Below are 12,990 nucleotides of genomic sequence, written 5' to 3'. Positions count from 1 at the left end.
GAGGGGGGACGAGGCGCAGACTTATGACGCTATCGTGTTACGAGTTGGACAACGCCGCCCATCCTCCCTCACCCCTGGCTGCTCTCCCTCATGCAAAATGACAATGCTTTTCATCGTTCAAGGCAGTAAACGTGTGTGATGAAAGGCCCCTTGGTTTCGGTTAAATCTATCTATCTATCTATCTATCTATCTATCTATCATGCACAACCATTTGTTTTGCCTGACAACATAGGCTACTATTTACTTCCATAAAAAGTGTACAGTCACAAAAGATGGGCATCATCACATGGGATCAACCTACATGGCTACATGTTATATTATTACAGGAGTCATTTCTGTCTCAGGAGAAACTTCTCCTCAGGGCTCTTCTTGCCTTGTTATGTTTTGAGATGCAGTAAAAGTCCATTTAGTCTATTAAAACTGTGACAGTTGAATATCTTTTCACATTTTGTCAGCCTGTGCAGCTCCATAGTTTGTCACTAGATGGCATTCAGTTTCTATAATGATTATCTTAAAGATTTAAGGATTTCTTCAAAGGCCCATGCTTTGAACAAATCATGTTACTTGTGGGAGCAGAAAATATACTAAATTTTGTTTATCAAGGTTAAGGAAAACTGAAAAAATAACCAAAATACATTTTAAAAGTTATGGAGCCAGTAAGCAAAATAAAATAGGGATTATTTGGGGGTCTTTTTGTAGCTCACAACAGTTAAAATATGTATTTTAAAACTGCATTGCATAATTCACAGGGACCTTTATGGATATGTGTAATCATGCATCTTGTCTCTGCAGCTGCTTATTGCTGTAATGGGTCCCTGGGTCAGCCTCCTGGACTGGTCACAAGTCTATCACATTTCTATAACGCAACACAAACAAACCCACACTTAGCAGGCAATTTAGGGTTGACATAGTTCACCTGACCTAAATTTTTTTGGCCTGTGGGAGGAAACCAACATTTAAAAAAAATAAAGTAAATATAGAAAATTACTTTTGGCCAGACACACTCTGCTTTTCTGTGTCAAACAAATCATGAGTGCATCTTTTGTTTAGGGTTGTTATGTAAGACCTAACCTGACAATAAGACAATTAAGCAAAGAGCTGAGAGGGTCTGAGGAGCCAACAAAGTGTATGTTGATGGTCTACAGGTGGCAGTGTTGCACAGACAAAAGCATTCTAAGGGGAATTTTACCATCTGAACTCCAGTTCCTCCCAGTTTCGCAATAAACTCAGTTATAGTCAGATGTTTGTCTCTGCAGTGTGGCCCCCAAAACAAGACAGCATGCAGGACAATTAGATTTCATCTTTTGAATAGGAATTTTTAAAAATTGTCTGCCTTAAATTGAAATATATGCTTGCACTGAGCCTCCATTTACTTTCATTTTATTAGTCGTCATCATTTAGTAATGCCTGTGTGGCTCCTGTCTTTATGGAGCAGAAAAAAGTGTTTCAGCAAAGCTCATAAAATAGTGGTGGGACGCAGGAATCCGTGGAATGATCGGGTTGACGGCTGCAGAGCTGTGATGGTCACGAGTAAACAAGGCCAGGACAGTGAATGGCGGGGTGTGTCGGTTTGTCTGTGTGTGTGTTTGTGGTGAGACACCGGTTATGTGTTTCCCTATCTGTCTGTCTGCCTGTGGGTGGCTATGCATGTGTGGCTGTGTGTGGGTTGCCTTTGTCCTCTCTACGTGTGTGTTGGTCACAGGTGACACGAGGCTTGATGGGGCCCCGACCCTCCAGAGGCCTCGAAAGCATTGGGTTCAATGTTAGCCATTAGGTATTTAGTTATTCAACCAATTTCCTTCTTTTTTTTTCAATATTACTACAGTTAGTTACTAAAGATTAACTAACGTTTGTCCTTCATTATAACCAAATGATGTCAAGGGGCCCTATGTTACAATCTAGTGTAAAAGGGGCACTCCACCGATATGACACATCAAGTTTATTTTACTCATCATGGGGATTACCAAGTTAAAAACAGTTGTTTTCTGTGGCTTTGTAATGAGCAGTCTAAAGTCGAAAAAACAACTTTGATGATGAAAAGTAGAGTTGCCTTACGGGAAATGAAGGATCACATCTGTTGCTCAACTTTCACTGTTTTTAAAAAACAATACATTTGTTTTTAAAAAACAATACATTTGTTTTTTGTTTCATTTTGCCTAGTTTTCAACATTTTTTTTTAAATTTTAAAATCACATTTAAACTTTATATGGAAAACTAAGTAAGTTTCTCACTTAAAAAAATGTACAGAGCAACATTATCATTCATTTGGAGTTATGTAACAGACCACTTGATGTAAGTCCAATATACACTATATTTTAGTTTTGTCTTCTACCCACTAGAAATATTTGGTACTTCAGCTACTAAATGCTCCACTTTGTCACCAGATTTAGCTCCACATGTTAACCAGCAACTAAATTTGTCTGGTGCTGAGCAATATCATAATCAACACATTGTGATCATAGACACAGAGGGGAGCTAAAGGTTTAGGTAATAATTCTAAGTGGGCTCATAAATACAGGTCACATCTTTCAAACATTTTTACTTCGTCATCTGTTACATAGCTTTATTTATTTTATCAATTGATTATAGTCAATTTCATGTGGAACATATTAGCCCTGTAACTGAATCAAAGGGAAGCTTTCAACTTAGTTAAAGCCCTGTAACTAAGTTGAAGGAACTTTCAGTCCCTTTATTATTATTATTACTAATGTGCTCACATGGTGCACCACCCTAAATACATTGTTTTAAATCAGATTATATGAAATTTACACAGAAAACCTGGGCCTAGGTAGGATTATTCCAGCAAAGGAATTGTGGTTATTTGTGTATTGTGGGGCTCTTGGCATACGATGAACTGCCTTTTATAGACTGTGTAAACTGTAATTAATGGAGGCCAGAGAGTAAACAAACATTGCACAGTGGAGGGTATGTTGAGGGCAAATGAGGGATTAACAGCAGTTTTTTTGCATGGGGCCCCATAACAGGTTAAACCAGGCCTGTGAGTGAGAAAATACCTGAAAACATGATTTGATTCACTGTGATGTAGGATGCTTCAGGCCTTAAAGGGGAGCTTGAGGCTGGAGCATGATGTCTGCAAACAGGGGAGAGTGTGTATGGCACACCCAGGACGCATGGTTGGAGGATTTGCAGTGAGAAAACTGAGCCTTTCTACAAAAGTGGTTTGAGAAAGCTTTTGCAGAACTGTCTGACAGGTGCAACGTCTATCCCCAAACAGCAGACAGCTCTCAGATTAAGAGGAAAGGCCAAAAGAAAGAGCATGTGTTCTTACTCCCACTGTGCTGTTACTGATGAGTGGATAAAAGAGAAACCCACAGAGCAGGGGATAGACTGAGACTAGCATATGTATGTCTATGAACCTGTATGTATGTGTGTCTGTCTGTGTTTGTGTAATGTTTGCATGCATCCATGGACGTGTGTGAGTCTGCACACCCTTGCTCCGAGGCTCTGGTCAGACAGTGCATAGCTGTGGTGGGATCCAGGCTAAGCGCTTCTAGACTACAGTGAGTCAACAATGTCTGCTCTCGCTGAGAGGAGACATGATAGGTCTTGTCTCATTTGGTCCCTGACTGGTTTGGTGGGACACCCAGGCGTGTGGGTGTGTGTGCTGGATGCATAATTCTAAGTTCAATTTGTTTTTTCCAAGATGGAGAATTCGTGACACACACACGTCAGTGACTGTGTTTACACACAAAATATTGTCCTTAGAATCCCTCCTCAAATGTAGAGAAAGAATGAACTTGGTCAAAAGCTTTACGAGCAGGGTGAGTCTTTGCCCTTTTGAGCCTTGGATGATATTTTGCTTTGGGATCAACATCTCCATCACCGCAAATTGGAAACTTTAAACATCCCAGTGTAATTGCTCCCTATGTGTTTGTATTGTAAGATATTCTCTCACACAGTTATGTAATTTGTAACATGTCCCTACTACTATACTACTTTCATATTTTAAGATTTTAGTTGATTGGTTGGAGACCGGAATCATGTTTGAGTAAAATCACAAGCCAAGAACAGTTTATGACATTTTACTCCAAGTTTAAGTTTGAAATGCAGGTGTGAACAGCATCGTAAACAAAGCAAATTTAAATCACATCATGGTCTTGTTAAATCCAAATAATAGGATAATCTTTATTTAAACAGGCAAGGCGATGGTGCCCTGCATATACAAATTTAAAACAGGTTACATAATAAAAGCACATGCTTAGACCAAACAAGTTATACAGTACCATAAAGGTGTAAAAATTAACATAATTGTACCAACAAATACAACAAAAAAACAAGACTGATAGACCTACAGGAACAAGCAAAGCAGCACAATTCACAGGGACAAAGGTCACATTAAGAGTAAGAGGAGCATTCATTTTCAAAAACATCATTTAACCTGAGTTTTAACTGTTCTAGAGGTAAGAATGTATCTAATTTAAGGGAGTCCTGAAGCTTATTCCACCTGTGTGGAGCACGATAAATAAAAGCAGTTTTACCCAGTTCTGTGTTCATAAAAGGGATGTCTAAGACAATGTACTCTTGAGAACGAGTATGGTGACCTGTGTTTCTAAATTCTCAAAGCGACGATAAAAAATAAAATAAAATGGTAGGAATTTAAAAAATCAAACAAACATAAATAAACATAAAACATGTATGATGTATAATAAGGAATCCAAATTGTATTAAAAAATAATGAAGTTACATTAGTTTCATATAGTGATTCTTGGTTGAGGTTACTGATTACATTTTTAAACAGGTGATTAGTAATTTTTTTTTCAGAAAACATGTTTACATCAAACCACAGAAACAGTAGTTATAATGTCAGATTTCTGTTCAAATGTTTTGTAGAAGCTGGAGCTGAAATAAATCTGTTGTGCTACAGAAGACATACAGTCTATAAATGTTTCTATTCATGTATTCCACATTAAAATCAATAAATTCATTAAAAAAAATAGTAAATATAATTTTAAAACATTTTGTAAATGCTTGTTGAAAATGAATAAAACATGGTTGCATGTGTCTTACAAAACATTTAGAAATTATCCTTTTTGAATTTTTCACTCTCTCTTCGTAAAAGCAGCAATTCCACTCTTTGATTGAAGCAATCGGTTGCATCAAATGACACCACCACTCCCTTATCATTCAAATTATTTTTACACATAAATATTTAGAATATTGATGAAAAACAACAATAATCTTTTTTTTTTTAATTGAAGAACACTTACAGTGATTGCTGGTAAGCCAAACTGTACACATTTTTAATAGACCACAGTATAAAGGGTTGTATGAAGGTTTCGTCTGAAACCTGGAGAAGTTTGGATACTATGTGATGATGGGTTCTTTCACTTAATACCTTAAAGATATCTTTATTATGTTTCCTTGTAAAATTGCTTTTTGTTTTGACCCACTTTGGAATGTCAAAGTTCAAGATCAGCATCAGTGAATGTGCCCTTAGATAGCCTGTTGTGTTTGGGTGGTCACATGTGGAATGTCTGTTACTTTTGTTCATTTCTGTCCCTGGAGGAGCTGTGTTGATATTCACAAGTATGGGTTGGGCTGCCCTTGACAATATAAATTCTTTAACTGCATGGTATTCCCCTTGAAAACAACAGTTATCCATCCCAAATTGTTCCAGAACTAGGTTGAGAAAGAAATTAAAGTTATGCAACATTGTTTAAAAAAGCTAACCATTTTATGGTTTGGTGGTATCCCTCTGGAAAAGGCAAGATGTCTCGTAAAATATTACAAAAAAAAAAGAAAAATTTAAATTCGCCAAAGAAAAACCACGTAACCCTTTTTATAGCTGGTTGTACGAGATTAAAACCAGAGGCAAGTGATTTCTCTTCTATTATTGAATTGTTTACTCTCACAAATCTATCTTGTGCACCGTACAGACCCAGTTTAATCACACTCAAAACCGCCTGTTTTCATGGACACTGGAGAGTGTATTTAGCTTCGTCTGGTACAAGTTAAATGGCCCTTGTCTGTCTGGCACTTTTTCTGCGAGTGATATTTTTTTTATACCAAAGTGATGGGAGATAATGTTTAAATGTGTTTCTTATTGTCGGGGAATTGAAAACTCATGCAGGTTCAGGCAATCCCCCTGAAGACACCAAGAGAGATTTCTGAATGAACCAGCCGGATAATAACCTCTATTTTAGATAGGAAGCCAATAAAGAAAATGCATGCAGGCCACCTGACACAAGACTATTTAAAGGAAGCATGTAAACAAGCTTGGTAAAATGAGTCAAAAGTACAGCCCTGTCAACAGAAATTAGACTTGACTCAATGGCAGGCTGAGACACATCAGCTAGTTTATATAAAGAAAGTGTGTTCAGATAGAGATAAACCAATTGAGGCGATGAACTGAAACTGTGTTCACTTTAAATAAAAGGTTCATTTTTCATATTTATCACAGCGCAGAAAATAGGCATCACGGTTTTCATATTTATAGTAATTTTGAAACACAGATGCAGATACATTTAGGGAAACAATCCATTTAAAGGGTGTGATGGCAAACCAAGCAGCCTTTCATTTATGAAACCTGTCATTTAAACAGTATTTCCTGTTAGCCACAGGATGTGGCTCTGCTTGCTTTGCCATTCAGGCCTTTGCTGTCCTATATGGTTCTCCGGAAGTGATGCTTGTACTCTTTGATTTACAGACTGCAAACAGTTGGTTACCCATGGGTGAGTGCATACTGCTGTACAAACGGCCTTACAATAGCAATAGCAAGCTAAGTGCTTCTGTGGAATTTAGGATACGCCATGTGGGAATATGCGTGATTTAGTGTTTGTTGCTGAAATAAAAAAAAATAAGGATAATTGTGGCAGAAAGAGTTTCTGATTGATAAGCATGATCTATACTACTTGAGGTTTTTTTTATGTTGGGGGTAAAATTGCAAATTGAGTTCCAAGTTCAAACACAAAATATGAATACAATTATTATATTGTTTGGTCATTTTGCCGTTTAGGTGCTGTTGAAATGGTGACTAGCACACATGTTAACTTTGTTTGTTGCTAATATTGTGAAACGCCCATGACTCCAGTGAGTGCTAAAAAGCTGTCAGCAAGCCCAAAGACATAAAATACTGTAAGGAACGAAACAGGCAAGTATTAAAGCTGTGGTTCAATTCTGTGGTAGTCGGAACACTGAAATATTTTATAACAACAGGATCTAGAGGAAAAAAAATCTGCTGGTCATCACTTCAACAATTTACCACATTGTACTCATCCCATTTGTTTTCCACCTTGGAAAGGACAATGTTTTTACAGTTTGCAGGGAGTGGATGATTCCATTACAAATGTCACAACCACGATCTTGGCCTCCCCCTCAGTTTTTCTTGGAGTTATTTTTAGAGGGGTTTTGTCCACAATCCTCAAGTAAAAAGGCAGAAAGTTGTTTTGGTTGATGCTCTTCTTACCACTTCAGTGTGGTGACTCGTGATGAGCTGGTGCCTCCATACGTCACAACAGGCCAGAGTGAGTGGGAGTCAGGCTCCGAGCTCTATTAAGGGGGGAGCCAGTCACCCAGGTTATTGGGCAACTAGTGACGGGGGACCGTCCCGTGGATTCCACTCATTGCTATTTTAGGGTAGCAGCAGGTCTGTTTTGAGTTTAGAGAGAAGCCACAATATCCTATTAAGCATTGTTACAGTAATTGTGCAGTGTTTACTCAGAGGGCCTGCCATGTTAAACTGAGGCTTCAGAGTCTCTGCAGATGGCACAGAGACATGGATGGATGGATGGAGATAGATACATGGTGGAACTATTGAATGCAAGGATGGAAAATATATGTGTACATCAGTGGATGATTGGTTTACCGGATTCATGGATATACTGAGGGATATATGATCAAATTGTGATATGTGGATGACTGGGTAATTGGACATGGACAGGACATAGATTGGTGGGTATATAGATGGATTGGTTGGATGAATAGATGGATTGATGATAGAAGCATGGATTGAGGGATGAATAGATATACAGTATTTATGGATCGAAGACTGAATAGATGGCTCAATTTATAGATGAGTAATGATAAATATATGGATGGACTTGTGGATTGGTTGGATGGCTGAATAGGTCAAAGAGACATGGATGGATGGATGGGAGGGTGGATGGATGGGTGGATGGATAGATAGATAGATTTGCACTTACCTCATATGTTTGTGTAATTTTAAAGGCAAAATGTACATTTCATTGTATTTGTTTATCTAACAGGGACAGTACACATTAAAAAACATTGCTCTAAATGTGCATGAGGCAGGCAATAGGCAATTTTTCATCTGCAGTTCCAGAATGTCACTAGAAATAAAGCAGTGGGACTGTAAAGCTGTGATTTGTTGCCTACAGCTGCAGAGTCCAGCCATGCTGTGGTTTACTGGCTCACATACAGCATCTCCTACTTTGTTTAGAGGATTTCCAAACCCGGTTGGACTGTGGCTTGGTCAGCTGTGAGGCACAAGCAGGTCAGACCTAACCAAAATTCACCACTGGCTGACCCATAAAGCACTGTTCCCTAAAGCTTTGCCTGAAGCCTGAATTTAGTGCTTAAAAATAGGCCCTCCACATTATTATAAAAGAGTGTGCAAGTTTTGATGCGTCAACAATTTTGATTCCATTCATGGAGTTAATGCTGATGGCTGACTGATTGCTGAAACATCACATAACAACATATAATGAAATCAACCACCGCATTCCTATATAATGAATGTACATATTCGATATTCTGACATTATTTGAGAGGCTGGTTCATCTCTGGAGATAATGCATTAAAGCCTGGCTACCTACCTAATAGAGACAAGAGACAGAGTCATACATAGCTTGTGTTACTAAAGTAGAAGAAAACAAATCAGATAAGGTTGCAATATAAGTCTTATCTATGAAACTTTGTAAGCAAAACCCACAAACATGTTCAATCATTGCCTTTTTTACTTCAGAGGAAACAGATATGACCTCAAGAACTGCAAACATTGAATTAAAAAGATTTCTTTGACTCAAACTTGGGGAAACATGTGACACATGTCCAAATGGCTGACACCTTGCCAAACAAGTCCGTTAGTCTGGGGATCTGTGATGAAACATAAGAGGAAGTAGAAAAGGACACATTTTATTTTGGGGAAACATTCACATATTCAGTGATGACTGATTTTTACCTCTTCTTTACAGTGATAATGTCACAAGAGATCATTGGACTCATAAGCAAGCTTTCAACACATTTCATTCTTATATTTTTACAAATGTGACCATCATAGGGACCTAATTTAACTATGTGAAAGTTACATCTCTATTGAGAGGTAAACTATATGTACTGGTGGGTCTTTTTTTTTTAAAGATATAGGCATAAAGCAAGTACAATAAATGCTAAAAATAACTGACATCGAAGTGTTTATTTACATGGTTTGATTGAGAGTGGATGCTCCAAACCAATCCCGCACAACCTCTGCCATTCCTCCGGCTGGCTGTCAACCCGCGTGGTTTTCCTCTGATGGGTAATCAGAGCACATTCTCATTCAGACACCTTCTGCTTCCAGGGCAGTTTAGAAAATGTTGGGAAGCCATCTGCTGTCTGAGAAGAAAAAGAGCATCTTTACTTTGTCTGAGGTTTGGAGATGTTGGGTTAAGATTACTCACACGCACACAAAAACCTCAGCAATTGTCTTTCTAATTCTAAATTGCTTATTTAACTAGTGTCCTGATGTTGCAATTCAGAAAGAATATATCTTTCCCAAAGGAGAAGCTGGGGAGGCCAAATTTAAAGCTTTTCTGATTAGGTTGATCCTCCATTTGCGTCTTTGTGTCTGTTTGTTTCTATTGCTTTTGTATGCAATCTCTAAATCCTCTAAAATTTGTTAGAAGTGCTGGTTGGACGAAAAGACCTTTGGACAAGCAGGCAGCTGTTTCAAGTATAAGCATAGCACACTAAGCTAGCCATCTGCTGGATGTAGCTTCAAATTTACTGGTACTTGAGTGAAGTGAGAGTGGTATGTTGCAATGTTTTCATCTAAATTTTTTCATGAAATCAAATAATATTTATGTTTCATAATATTTTCTTTAACAGTGTGTGAGTTATCAAGCTAAGAGTCTTTGGGCTTCTTATGAATGAGTCCTCTGCCAGCACAGTAAGGTGGTAAATACTTTTAGGCTCATATCACTCGCAGAGGCATGTGAGACGGGTCTGAAGTCTACAAACGGAGGAAACAGACGCACACAGATACACACACACACAGTTCTAACCAGGTGTCTTCTTCATCATATGTAGAAAAACTTGCACTGTACAGCAGTCCTGCTGACAGACAGGAAGCAAGTCAGAGTCAAAGGTTAGTCTCAACTCCAGAGCGAAGCGGTGGGCACAAACTAAGATGGCATTGTGGGTAAAAGCGGGAGGGAGCGGAAGACGGAGCCCAGTTATAATTGCTTGCGTGGGCTGACACATCTGAATTTACAGGCTGCGTTGGAGCTGCGCCACTCATTTAAGATGTTATTTAAGAGCTAAGAGAGAAAAAATACAGAAGAGATATTTTGTTCACTTGTTTCTTAATCTGTTTTATGCCCCTCCCTTTGCTTTGCTTTGCTGTTGCTAAATTTGTCCCCTCTTGCTCAAACGTAAGAAGCCAAAATGACACCATTATTTTGACTAGACTGTTTTTCCTCCCAGAGAGAGAGGCCAGAGGAAGTGTAGATGACCTAGACTGGTTAACCACTGCTTCACCACGGGTTGGCTGGGGCTCTGCCACCCCCGCAGCCACCCTCTGAATCCACCGCCTTCTAGGGCCACATTACTACTACTACACGCCATGACCACATGTGGCCCCGCTCCAGTGCCAGGCTCCCATCGAGTCCTTGCAGGGTGCTCCCACCCACACCCACTCCCCCCCACCCCCCATCGGTGTAAACAGCCTGTCGTCTGGCTGTCGTCTGGCACGGAGCTCATTTGGGATCGTATTTATGGGCCCATCGTGTGCATGTTTGTGTATGTTAACCCGTCTTGGGCCTATACTGGCAATTTGCGCTGCTCTTGCTTTTTATTGCATGTACACAACTGTGCATCTGTGTTTTTGTGCTACTTTTCTCCATGAATTGCAACACCTCCAACCTCAAGCTCCTGTCTGGGACCGATGAGCTTGGCTCAGAGTCTGCTATATTGTTTATTCTCGACTCAACAAGGGAGATATTACACTGTCTCTCCTCAAATGACAAAAAACATAGAATTGGTTTCCCCATTTACTAAAAACCATAGTCCTTTAGAGACCACAGAGCACAGGGCCTCTTTGGAGAAAAGTTCTCACACACCCCTAAAATGTGCCCCTGCACCCATGCAGCAGATGTTGACGTCTTTCTTCTGTTGATTAGAAAACACAAACACAACCGGCCACAGAGACGCAAGCATGTCAGTTACATGAGATGAAACAGTATGTTTGGATGTTGGGTATTATTTGGGACACAAGCCCGAGTTACAGTCACACACACTCACACACTCACACACTCACATAGATACACACTGCCCACCCCACTGGTTGTGGTACACTGCTTGAGGTGTTTCGGACCATTTCTCGGTGGTAGAAACACTGCACTCAGGCTGTGGGACTAAGACATAACACATCAAAGGGTGAGACCATGGATGTCTGTTCTGTTTAGATCTGTCTGACAGCAACATTAGGCCATGTCACAAACCAGCAGGAGAAAGTTTGGGGACAGAAAGTGTTGAATTGAAATTTCTGACCTTGTGACCACAGCTTATAACAAAGCACACCCACCACACATCAGATCCAAATATTTACTTCTGACCAATATTGTTTTAACAAAATCATAGTTCCAGTTTCCTGTCTCAGCATCACCCTCAGTCGCACTACAAAAAACAACACATCAAATCCAGCTTTAAAAAAAATCACATTCAAATGCATTCACATGTGTCAAGTTACATAATTCATTTTGCACCAGGAAGCTGAAGTACTTGAATAAAAAGCCCTCGCGAGAGGAGGCTGGAGGAGAGACATAAAGTGATGAGTCATTTTTAAAAGAATAATAATCTAATATTTGCACATGGCGAGACACAGGACCTGGTGGTGGTCTGCCTCTCTGCCGAACTTTCCATGTTTCTTCTCTGCGGTGATGATGGAGGTGGTGTGGAGACGGTGTCATACTTTCCTGCACAGCTGCAGTGCTGGAGTTTTTCCCTCCGTCTTCACCAGAGTGAGCATCATCACGCCATTCAGTGATGCTTTTCAGCAGACAACAAAGAGCTTTAAGCACACGCGCGCGCTTGTTTTTGCTCTTATACGTCCAAAAACAGGTTTTGTTGTATTTTTTTAATTTAATAACCCAAGTGTGTCCCTTTAAATGCCTGAATGCCAACCAGTTTGTACATATGCTGTTACACGTATAAACAGCACTAACAAGTTAATGTCACTATCATTAGCTTAACTAAGTCCCACTTTCTTCTTCTTTGCTCTTTCTCAGACCATTTCAAACGTAACCCCTTTCTAATTTAAGGTGACACTTTGTGACAAAGTTGCATGACTTTACATTTTCCACTTACAGTGCAAGTTTCAGTCCTATAAGATGACTAATTAACCCAATATATTCCCTTTTTTCCTGTATCAGCAAGTTTTTTTGCAATAGTTGGAAATACATGTGATGCTTTGCACCACTGAGATGGCTCTTCATTTTCCGAGTTAGTGCGCATGTGTCAGGAGTAAAAAACATAATTTTATGACTCATCCGCTAAGTTATAAGTTAGTGCTGGTGACTACTTGCGAAGGACTTTCCACATGTACATGCTAATATGCTAAGCTATGCACCACATTGGTGATACAAATAAGTAAAAGTCACATAAAAGTGACTTGGTTTGCTAATATCTTGAATTTCAGTGTAGTGAAGGTCTTAAAATTGAGCCAAATGTGAATGTTGTTGGTCTCAGTTTAAAAGGTATGTCTGTGCACAAACAGACGCAGTGTGGTCAGACGACTGGTGGTTTGGGATGTGG

This window comes from Semicossyphus pulcher, unplaced genomic scaffold, assembly GCF_022749685.1.
Source record: "Semicossyphus pulcher isolate SPU_LCO1_2020_fin unplaced genomic scaffold, fSemPul1.0.p SCAF_17, whole genome shotgun sequence".
Taxonomy (NCBI): Eukaryota; Metazoa; Chordata; class Actinopteri; order Labriformes; family Labridae; genus Semicossyphus; species Semicossyphus pulcher.
Note: the sequence above shows the minus strand (reverse complement) of the source record.